Here is a 12,334-nt window from a genome sequence, read left to right as displayed (position 1 = left end):
TCAGATGCGGGTATACATATATAGTAAAATTGTTGTTTCATTTTTTTGAGTCGAACTAATGTCCCGTCAGTTGACTAAGGACAACGCCAAGAAATAAAAAAATAGTTTTTAGGAGAAATAGTTTCACGACTTTATTCTTTGGATCTCAGCTTAAGACTAAAAATCAAATGCAAATTGGATTGAGGAGAAGCCTGAGTATTTGAACAATATTTGTATTTCGGGAGAGCCTCGCTCTTGGGTTCTTAAGATTAGGTGGCGTTGAAAGAGGGCAGTCAAATCTGCTTAGGTCAGGCTTTAGGATTTTTACAAGAACGGCTTAGGGCCGCTGCCAATGAATTTTTTATTAGAAACGGATCTAGCTGGGATACATTATGGTATAGTTCTTTGAAATAATTGAAGTTGCCTGGTTTGGACCACCCAAATACGTCACTCCCCTCCCCTTAAAGAGAAGCCTATACTTGGGCTGGGATTGATGGATATAGTGTGGGAAATGGAGTTTCTTCTGTTTTTTTTTTGTTGTGGTGTGTTTTGATTTTGATTTTATCTTATTTTAAGTTTTACATACAGCATCATAAATGGCTTAAATGATACATATCTTAAATATAAGTACAATAAAATTAGTGCAATTATTACAATGATCATTAGTATGTAAAGTGTAATATTGCTCTATGAAATCATCTCAACAATGACGTTGAGTTTTATAATTTTTATTTCTGTTATATTAAGTGGTGTCAAATCTATTTCTGGTTTTAACAGATTTTCACTTAAAATTATACTATTGATTTATATTTTGCATTGCGTTCCTCTTATCATTTTGTTTCCTTCTATTTTTATATTATTAATTGAATTTTGGCAATTTTGGTTAAGAATTGTTTGGGTTAAGTTCCAGGTTACAATTGTGTTTGGTTCTACGTATTTTATTATTTCGTTCGTGTGCACTGGCTTAAAATTACAAATTGGTTTTAAGTGTTTAATAACATTGGTGACACATTAATTTTTTATTTCTTTATTTTCGGCATTATAAACTTTATTTTCTTTTTCAAAATATGATTGTGTGTCTGTGTAATCTAGCTCATAGCCGTTGGAGTCTGGGTAAGGGGTTATTTTAATTGTGTTTATTAGTGAAAAGTAAATGGGTATGTGGCATATGACTAATAAATGGTTATCATTGTAGTTATCCAAGAGGATGTTTTAATGTTTAAAATATTTTGGCTGTTCACATTCTCAAGTTCGTCATAGTTTAGAAACTTGGGGTTAAACAGTCTAAGTCTCGAAAGCTGCATAGCCATTTCCAAATCTTCTACGTATGCCGTAAGCTGCATCAGTTCGAACAACAGACTGTTAATGATAGTGTGGTTATTTTCATAGTTCTGTATTGCATTCCGTCATTTACCAATCGTATAGGGTCGTTGAGTTCATGTAATTTTACTGAGTTATGGGCGTTGATTTCAAGTTTTTCATGTATTTAAACTCGATCATTTTCATCTAGTGTTCCAAATAGGTATTTAAAAACTGAGCCCACAATGTTAATAAGTCCTCGTTTGTTTCTATGTTTCAGGGTTATTCCGACTAGTTATCTTTTCATTTTATTGTATAAAAATTTGATATGCGGTGCATGGTAATCGATTCGTAGTCTTTGCTCAAAATAGTCGACCATGATGTCTATTTCAGTTAAATTGATTTTTAAGCAATGATGTTCAAAGGAGGATGGTATCTGGACTACCTTATCAGAACAAAGGAGATATCCGTGGTTGGTGTCAATATTATTAATTTGAATTTGTTGTCCATGATCAGATGTGATCAGTATAAGCAATTGTGCTATCAGGTACCAGTGTAAGGTGTAACGAAATAAAGGGATTGAAGACGAGAGTACCTTTACTTGCTGGTGCACGCTTTAGAGGCCAGCTCTAGCTGATGGCGTTGGGTGTGGAGGTCTTGCTTGTACAGATATCTTTTCGTTACATACATTTATAATTAAGTTCAAGAAATTAAGCGTGCTTACAACAACAAATAAGAGGATCTAGTATACAAAATCGGAGGAAGGAAAATAATACATTCGGAAGGGGACAGTTCTAGAACAGGAGGAAAAGCTTGAGAAAACGAACTAAAGTAAGTCGAAGGAATCTAAAGCAAAGGTTTTTTTTTATTTTTTTTTTCTTTTTTCTTTGTATTTGATGCGAATTCAGAAAAAAGGGATTGTATCGTTATTCAAGAAAGTTATAATGAAAGGGTTAAATGAATTAAATTCTCCCATGATTTTAAGTGCAGTTTTCTTCTCCATAATCTTGTTCCATTATTACTATTATTATTATTATTATTATGGTAATGAATTATTAAAGGGAAAAAATAAAAAAAAGAAGTGTGAGAGAGGGTCGCGAGTAAATTCGGTTAGAATTTCTTTTTATTTTCAATAGGCTACTGCCGCCACTCCATTAGGAACAAATAATTTATTCTTTCTTTTCTTGTAAAACACATGGAAAGCAAAATTCAACAATAAAATAAAAAATTTCCAAGTAAAAGTAAAAAAAGTACTGACAGGCTCATCTAGCATTTTTACATATGATTTAGATTTTTTTTTAATTAAAATTTTTAGATGTTCGGTTCATCAGGAACTTGCACTGTGCATTCTGGACTAAATCCCGCTAAATTTTCCGCGCCTTTAACCTCACTTTGGGAGTTGTGTCATTTTTTGGAAATTAATTTAAATAATCATCCTAGGGTCCCGGCTTATCGCCGATAGCGGTCCCGCTGCTGCTGATTCTCCTCTTCTGCCACTAGATCAAAAGGGCGCTCCACTAGACGGCATGACTAGGTTATTGGAACCTTGGGGTCTGGGCGGCAATGCTGCTGCGCGATGGCTACGCCAAGCGAAGATTTTTCCGGCCTACATTTTTGTCTAGAAAACACACGAAAAACTTAACCCGCGCACCGATAATGTCGAGGAAAACTCACTCCAACAATATTTCCAGCGACAAACAAAGTCTCACGCCCGCAGGTTATAATTTTTCCGACACGAACTTTCCACGACTTGACTCATCGACTGTTTCATTAGAAAAAAAGTAAATCGGAAACTCAAGCCGAGATCAAAGACAATAATAACAAAATGCGTAACGGCCATACATTGGTTTGGCACTATGCAGCCACTTTTTTGGTGAAGGCCAAATTTGCTCTCTTTCCGCTCGCTTATGCTGAGAGCGTAAGAAATCTAAAAATAGAATTTACTTGCTTGTGTGAGTAAAAACAATTCTGATCGAAGAAACGAATTTACATATTTGGAGTTTTGGCCAATTTCCTAGCAATATGATGAAATAAAATAAAAATTCACGCCCTGACTATTATAATTTAAAAATTTTTTAAATTCGTTTGTTAAGATCGCCGCTCGAATTAGCTACCTTTTACATATTTATATTTATGTTGATAATTAATTATGTGTAATATATATACACTACTTTTATTCGTGCACTTATGCTCAACAATAAATTTTTTTATACACATTTGCTTTTTATTATTTTTAGTCATATCTGGAGGCACGAAGTGCGGACACAAGCACTCTACAACCACTGCCTTATTGATTTTTCTCACGTCGCAATCTGAACACCCCAATGACAAGAATTCTAATATAAAGTCATTTTCGAAATTTATTTTGTGATGTACATAGATTCGGCTATTACTATTTCTAAGCTTTATTTAAATAATAATAACGTTAAGGCAAGGCAAAACAAGAATTTTTCGCATGGTGCGAATTGATAAAAAATAATACAATAATGCACACATACAGTTGTCTGCTATCACTGTATGCGTAGAAAAGAGCTGTTTGCTGAAGCGCTCTCCGCTCTTTCTCTCTCGAACAAAAACTCGAGAGAGCCTGGAGCCACCTCTAGAGCCACGGCCAAAAAACCGTATTGCGTTACGCATCTTGTTATTCTAGTGTTTTTGCCGAGGTGCAGGCCATCGGCGGAAATCACGATCAGCTGAAACTCACTCTATTTGCGTTAACCAAATTATCCCAAAACTTTCCGGGTGCAGCTGATAAGGGTTGCATTCTGTCTAGTATAATCCCGCTGCATAATACTTCATCTAGTATGACCCTAAATTAGTGTGTCACAGCTGACCGCAAGCTACCAAAAGTTTGTTATATTATAACTATATTATTTTACTGCTTCAGTCGCCTCTACACCAGGTGCCTTTGAAATTGAGAGTTGATTATTTTTCTTTTGTTTTTTGAATTGTGTTTTGTAGTAGTGCGTTACTCCATTTCTATTAGTGATTTTTAAATGGTCAGGGTCTGTCTGTTCGCACACAAATGCTGGCCAGCATTTACAACAGCTGCTTCCGGCTAGGGTACTTCCCGGAAGAGTGGAAAAGAGCAGAGGTTATTGTCCTCCTCAAGCCTGGTAAGCCTGAAGCCAATCTCGCCTCCTATCGTCCGATTAGTTTGCTGGCAATCCTCTCCAAAATACTCGAAAGAGTATTTTTGCGCAGAGTATTGCCAGTACTGGATGAGGCTGGTTTGATCCCCGATCACCAGTTTGGCTTCAGGCGCTCCCACGGAACACCAGAGCAATGCCACCGGCTAGTCGAACGGATCCTCGAGGCATTCGAGCAAAAGAAATACTGCTGCGCTGTAATGCTCGACGTGAAGCAGGCATTCGACAGAGTTTGGCATCCTGGACTCCTCCATAAACTCAAATCCTACCTCCCAAGCCCCCATTTTACCCTCCTCAAATCCTACACTGAGGGAAGAGCATTCCAAGTCAGATGCGGAAGTGCAATAAGCCTACCCAGACTGATCAGAGCTGGAGTTCCGCAAGGCAGTGTGCTCGGACCAATACTGTACACCCTTTACACCGCAGACCTTCCCATAATCCCCTCCAGGAACCTAACTATAGCGACTTATGCAGATGACACGGCTTTCCTCGCCTCCTCATCCGACCCACGAGAAGCCTCCGAAACAATCCAAAGGCAAATGGACGCGCTACATCCCTGGCTCAGCAGGTGGAACATCGTAGTGAACGCGGAAAAATCTACCCAAACAACATTTGCACTAAGGAGAGGAGACTGCCCACCGGTCACGCTAAACGGAGTCATCATTCCCAACGCACCCGCACCCAAGTACCTAGGACTTACCCTGGACCGCAGGCTCACTTGGCGTCCCCACATCGTCAGCAAACGCATACAGGCCGATGCGCGTCTGAGGCAGATGCATTGGCTTATTGGGAGAGGGTCCAAGCTAAGGCAGAACCACAAAATCCTGGTGTACAAGGCAATTCTCAAGCCCATCTGGACCTACGGGATACAGCTATGGGGCACGGCAAGCCACACGAATCGCCTGCGTATACAGCGGTTCCAGAATAGGTGCTTGAGAATTGCCTGTAATGCGCATCCCTACCACGAGAATGTCGCCATACATAGGGAACTTGGAATCCCACAAGTCGCTGATGAAATCTCCAGGCTCAGCGAGAGATACCTGAAAAGGCTCGAAAACCACCCTAACCACCTCGCCACCAACCTGTTAGACAATAGCCAAACAAGCAGACGTCTCATGAGGAGACACCCTCTCGATCTTCCACAACAATAGACAACACATATAAAACCCGCCACAAATACATGTACAATAGTATCCCTTAAGCTAATGTTCCCCCGCAAAACCATTTAATTATTGTCCACTAGGACAGATTTTAAATAAATAAACGCACGCTAAAGAAAAAAAAAAAAAAAAAAAAAGGGTCTGTCTGTTCAACATTTTTGGTTGGTTTAAATGGATTTTCTAAAATGTCTTTCTGTAGTAGACCTTTTCTGTAATTAGTGTCAATATTAAATTCCTGTCGGTATTCATTTATTTTATATATTTCCTTCTCTTTAATTTTTTGAGTGTCTAATATTGGATGCCCAGCGTATAAGAAAATTTGAGCTGGTCCAGTAGTGTCATGTTTAATTTTATGGTTGTATGTGTAGAGGATTGTTTCTATCTTGCTTAATTTTACTTCTTCATTATCAGATGAATTTATTTTACGAATTATTTCATTTATAGTTGTGTGTAATCTTTCGACGTCTGCTATCCCGTTTTTTGTTGTATTGAGCTGTAATTCGATTTCTTCTTCTTCAAGCCATCGCTTCAAAGCTAAACTGGAGAAAGCTCCGTCTCTTTAGTAATTTTGGTTTACCTAATTGATTAAAAATGCGCATTAATGTGTTTCTGCATTCATTATTTAGTTCATTAGTTTTAATTTGCTTAAAATGTAGCGAATATAGAATAAATATCAATGCAACTGATGTAATGTTTTCCCCCAGATGAATAAATATCTACCACAAATTTTTATCGGTAATGTTCCGGTTTAGGTGTGATTTTTTAAAGGCATTTTCTTTAAATAATTTTGTCATTTTCTGTATACCAGGGTGTAAAAGTTTTTCATATGATTGATTTCTTTGAATACGGCGTATGAACCAACGTTATTTAATAGGAAAAGACTGCGAATTACTATTGTGTAGGTGGAATTAAAAATTTATGTGTGTTTTTTGAATATAAATGGTAATGTTTCTATGATTAAAGTGATCTAGTAAAATTCGTTTGGCCTTTTCAAGTGCTATTACATCATTGGTATTGGTATTTGCTTAATCTAACTCTCTACCTTTCTAACTTATCATTCGGTTTCTTTAAGGTATGAAGCCATCTCAGAGGTTAATAGTCACTAGCATTGAGAAATTGTCGCCCTACTAAATAATGTCGAAAAGTTTTAGTGGCCCAAACTATGGGGAGTAATTATTTTTCTATAGCACTGTTATTTAATTCGTGATCGTTAAGTGTTCTACTAATAAAAGATATAGGATGACCGTTTTGAGAAAGGACAGCCCTGTTAGTCCGAGGAAAGCTTTAATCTCTTTTACTTTTGTCGGGATTGGGTATGAAACTATGGCTTTAACTTTAATAGGATTTGGTTTAGTACCATCAGGGGTAACTATGTGACCAAGAAAGTTAGCTTCCTTTTTTAAGAACTCACATTTGTCTAGTTGCAATTTTAAATTTGCATCTGCAAGCTTTGAAAAACTAATTGTATTGAATTTAATTGTTCTGTAAGGGATGTTGAAAAAATTATAATATCATCCAGATACACCAAACAGTGTTTGTTAAGCAACGATCGAAGGATATTTTTTTATTTAATTTATTTATTAAGGCATACGGGGAAGTCTTGGAGCCCCTTTGTATCCTTCTTATCTAATAATTCAGCCCATTTTGGCTCGCCGGCTAACTATAGTTAGCTTTTTCAAATTTACAGTAATTTTACTAAAATTACATAACAATCACATATAACAAATAGGATTTAAGATAAGGGTCAGCTTCTGCTGACCCTTGTCAAAGGAGATCGGGTAATGAGATCCCTCGGTTGCCTTCTATTGAGCCTCCTTGGTGGGCGAGATCTGTTTAGAGCGCTGGCCAGCCGATTTCGGTGGCGCTCCAGCCTGTCATGGTATCTGCTCGAGTGCTGGTTTATTTCGTCAAATACCGTTGCTAGTTTCAGGTCTCTGTGCAGAGTGGTGTTTCGAACAAACCACTCGCAGCCGGTGATGAGTCTTGCTACCTTATTTTGAATAGCCTGGATTCTTTTGATTTGGCTGTCGCATGCTAAGCCCCAGATTTGGCACCCATACTTCCAGTTTGGTGCTAAGATCTGTTTGTAAATTGTCAGCTTGTTGGATAGCGACAATTTACTGCGCGAAAAAAGTAGCCAGTAGTGCTTCGCCACCTTAGCACGTAGGCGCGATCTGATGTCGGTCACATGCTTGCAAAATGTGAGTCTGCGATCCAGAAGCACTCAAAGGTACTTTGCTGCGTTCGGCTGTGGTACGGGGGCTTCCTCGATGTAGACGGGCGGTGGCGTTCTCCGCTTTAAAGTAAAGCAGACGTTGTTGGATTTACTGCTATTGATGCCAATGTTGCAACGTCTTGCCCATTCCGAGAACCGATATGCAAAGTCCTGGATACCACCGGCTGCGTCGCGCTCGCATCGGGACCTGTAGGTGACGCACACGCCAACATTGATTTCCCGTAAAGGCTTACATCCGACTGCGGCATGTCGTGGCTATACAGGCAGTAGAGCAGGGGGCCGAGGACACTACCTTGTGGAACACCAGCTGCCACGTTGTGCTCGGTGGAAATTGCTGAATGAAAGCGCAAAGCGAACCTCCTTCCTTCCAGGTACGATTTTAGCAACCCAAAATATGGAGCAGGCAGCGTCTGCTTGATTTTCAGTTGGAGTCCAATGTGCCACACTCGATCAAACGCTTCTCGAATGTCCAAGGAGAGGATGTTACAATATTCCTTACTGTCGTAGGCAGTCAGAATTTGCTCGACGACTCGAGCTGCTCGACAGTACAGTGGCCAGCACGATCCCCTGGGCTTCCATAATCCTTACAATCCGGACAGCAATCAGTCTCTCAAACACCTTCGAAATTGAAGGGAGGAGACTGATCGGCCGGTAGGAGGCGGGCTCCCTTTCCGGCTTGCCAGGTTTGTGGATCATGGAGATTATCCCGAGCATCCACTGATAAGGGAAGTATTGCAACCTCACAATAGCGTTGAAAACCAACGTTATGTAGAGGATCGCTTGTTTAGGCAGGGCCTTCAATGTGGCGTTGCAGATGACGTCATGTCCTGGTTTTGTTTTGCTTTGTTGCTACTCTGGCGCACAATGACTTCGGCTACCTCGCAGGGTTCAAACGGCGTGATTGGCAGATCAATTTGAAGCGCTTGGTTCAACTGGTCCTGAGTTTCTTCAACCAGTTGCAGGCTGGCAAGCTTGAATGGTTGAAATCGCTCGGCGAGGTGCGCAGCGAATACCTCCGCTTGTCCCAAGTCGGTCCGACACCATGTCCCATTGCTATCGACTAGAGGCGCCTTCCTCGTACAACGCCTTTTGATTGCGCGCGTGGCCCTCCACAGCGAATGCGTCGCTTCGCTTTCGACTCCAGTATTGGCAAGCCTTTCGTCGAACCATGCGGCTTTGTGCAGCACCAACGCGCATCGGAGCCTACTCAGCGCTCGATTCCATTCCGTCTTGTCCAACGGGTGACGAGACCTCATCCACCTAGTGCGTAAGCGCCTCTTCTCAGCTATAAGCATCAGGATCTCCCTGGGTATTGGGATTCGATCTGCCGCGAGCTGCCGAGATATTCTGCGAGTTGCCAATCTAGCTGCTGCCTTGATATTGTTGGTGAGCAGTTCGATAGCATCATCAACGTCCTGTCCAGAGTTTAAGGCAGTGTTGAGGGGCAGTGTGGACTCCACTTGCGATTGGAATACCTCCAGGTTAGTACGCCTAGTGATAAGCCGCTCTATCTTAGGGTAGCATATTGTAGTATTATGTTAGCGTGGATGCCCAGCACACCCTTTGTCAGTGCAAAATCGATGTACCCTGGTGAGCCTCTACTGCCGTACGGGTATCTTGTTGGTCCTCCTGTTGCTAGCAAGTCCACCTCCGAATTTAGGACGAGATTCGCTAATGCAATGCCTCTTTGGTTGCTCCTTCGCGCACACCAGAGCCAGTGGGACGCGTTCCAATCGCCTGCAACAATGAACTTCGTCTGGAACTCTTCCAAAATGTCCTTAAACTCGTCCGTAGTCCAAGCAAATCTCGGTGGGCAGTAGACCGCTCCAAAGCTTATAGGACCAAGTGCCGTTTCAATAACCGCCTGCGCAAGTTGCACCTTGACAGTGGCTATTGGTGTTAGCGGGAAGTGGGCAAGGCTAGATTTGATTAAGATAGCTGCCCCGCCTTTGGCGTTGCCACCACTCGGATCATTGGCAGTGTAAGCTACAAAGCCGAATAGCTTAGGCGTCTCTGCCCCCTTGCAGTGTGTCTCGATGAGCAGTAACACATCGATTTCGTGACGTCGCACAAAGCACTCTACTTCAGGCAACTTCGTGGATACGCCGTCGGCGTTCCACACTAGGATGCGCAGCGACATCATTATGGCGCTTGACGCGCTTGGAGAGCAGTAAGTAGCTTGATAATCTGCCCCTGTCTGCCCCCATAATCATCATTATTAATCATAATCATCTGCTTCTCTTGAATCGAGCGCAAAGAATTAATGTTTTCATTAAGCGTCTGCAGGATGGCTTCAATGCTGCTGCTAGCATCCGTCGAGCGCTGAAGTGTACCCCTAGACCGGCTGCGGCTCCTTTGACGACTGGGACTTCCATCATTGGGCTGTTGCTTCTGTTCTTGGTGCGTCAGGCTCAGTGGTTGCTTGTGGTGAATGGACCCTCTAGCCACATCTGCATAAGATATTCCGCCTCGAGAAGAGGGGATCTCCTTACCTCCAGCTAAGCCCCGTGAAGTTGGTCGCTCGCTTACTTCTGTTCTTCCAGCCACTCCGCTTCTGGGTCTGGATCGCTGCAGGAACGCTTGTAGCTTGCTGCAACCTTTATAGTTTGCAGGATGCTGACCGCCACAGTTGTAGCAAGTGCACAACTCGATGCGTGGCCTAGTACAGTCCTTGGCAGCAATATTCAGGAAGAACATGTTGACTGGCGACGCTTTTGAGGTACCTGGTTCGTTTCGCCTTAACGGTGTATGTATATCGAGAACCTTGTGCCCGATATTTTCCAGCTCATCCTTGATTTGGTGATGTAGCGTACTGTGGTGCAAGCCTTTCACGCATACCCTGTAAGGCCTGTCCTCTTTAAGCTGGTAGCAGTGGAACTCATACTCTTCGCTCTCGAGCCAGTTCACTATGGTGCGAAATGTATTAGCGTCAGCCGCGTAAAGCCTTAGGACAACGCTCATTGACGCCCTAGCCTCAACCTTTTCTAGGTACACTATACTTTCGATGCACTGCATCATCAGGCATACGTCGTCCACTCCTTCCATTACTATAGGAGGTGGTTTGGACTGCGCCTTTTTGACTGAGCTAGTGGTACCAGCGGAGGCTGCATCCCGCTTAGCGGCAGCAATAGCAGCTTGATGATGGGCTGGTCATACAGATCGCCAACTTCATTGCCTACTTGTTTGTCGGCTGTGAGATGCGCAAGTAAACCAAATCGGTTTGAGTTGCCGCCATATCTAGGTTCTATAGACGAAGGGTTTTCCCCTTGTTTGCCGATGCTTGATTTGGATTTTTTCCTTTCAGTCTCCGGAGAAACACGAGACTTTCGCTTTATTTTTTGAAAGCGCAGCGGGGCAGCACATTATGGGCTCGAGAGAACCGCAGTATCCAATGATTCATCAGCCGCAGCGGTTTCATTTAAAAAGTTCATACTGAAGTGTGCACCAAACCACCAGGGTTCTAGCCAGAACTTGAACCCTGGGAGAGAGAAGCTTTAAGCTCGCAAACAGCTGTTTGTGCGATCGCGTGGCAGCTGGGCAGCGGAGCCCCAGTTCGAGTAACTTAACTTTGTATTTTTGAATGAAAATGTTTTCGTTTCACTATTATTTCACTGTTAGTGACTTGGTGGGTCACTATTTGCGATATGTGCCAGTATTCTGGACTTGTCCATAAGTTTATTACCGCGAAAACTAATTTCACTTTATCCACTTTGTCAGGTGCGTATTGTTAGACACGAACCTTCTCATTTACTCGAAGGATATTAATCATGCATCTTTGAAAAGTAGCGGGTGCATTCCTAAGGCCAAATGGCATTCGAAGGTATTCGTAATGACCGCTTTTTGTGGAGAATGCAGTTTTAGAAATTGATTCTTCGTCCATTTCTATTTAATGAAATCCCTTTGCCAGATCGATCGTTGTAAAATATTGGCATTTACCCAGTTTGCCAAGAATTTCGTTCATATTTGGAATTGGATATCTGTCAGGTATGGTTATTTCATTTAGCTTTCTATAATCAATTACTACCCTGTACTTATTTACGCCAGAAGCATCCGGTTTCTTTGGTACGACCCAAGTAGGACTATTGTATGGCGAATTACTTTCCCTAATTAATCCCTGATTCTGCATTTCCTGTACTTGGTTTTCTACTTCGATTTCGTGTGTTTGCGCAAGTGGGTATTGTTTCGAATAAATTGGGGAGTTATGTGTTGTATTTAGTACGTGTTTCATTGTATTTGTAAATGTTAATTTTTCTCCCTCCTTATATTCAAGATTTCTAAATTTATTTAATAAGCCTTTTAACTTAAAAGTTTCCTCCTGATTTAGGTGATCTAATCGAAACTGTGAAAAATCTAATTTCTTTATTGATTCCTGATCTGAGCTTGCAATTGATTCTGGTGTCCTTTGGATATACAAATTTTGGTTTCTTTCGGATTCTGAAGTAATTAATTTGTATGTTTGATCAAAAAGGGGTACTGTATCATTTTTGTAATTAATAACTGATTTAGCATTT

The 12,334-nt window shown here is 41.5% G+C and overlaps 1 protein-coding gene across 4 annotated transcripts in view; it reads right to left on the bottom strand.

The window, feature by feature from the left end:
* LOC6620438 (proton-associated sugar transporter A) overlaps nt 1–12,334 on the bottom strand; it is a 177,901-nt gene that overhangs the window by 33,102 nt on the left and 132,465 nt on the right. The gene's annotated exons all lie outside the window — the stretch shown is intronic.

The sequence above is a fragment of the Drosophila sechellia genome, chromosome 3L (genome assembly GCF_004382195.2).
Source record: "Drosophila sechellia strain sech25 chromosome 3L, ASM438219v1, whole genome shotgun sequence".
NCBI classification, from domain to species: domain Eukaryota; kingdom Metazoa; phylum Arthropoda; class Insecta; order Diptera; family Drosophilidae; genus Drosophila; species Drosophila sechellia.
Note: the sequence above shows the minus strand (reverse complement) of the source record. Positions and strands in the feature narration are given on the sequence as shown.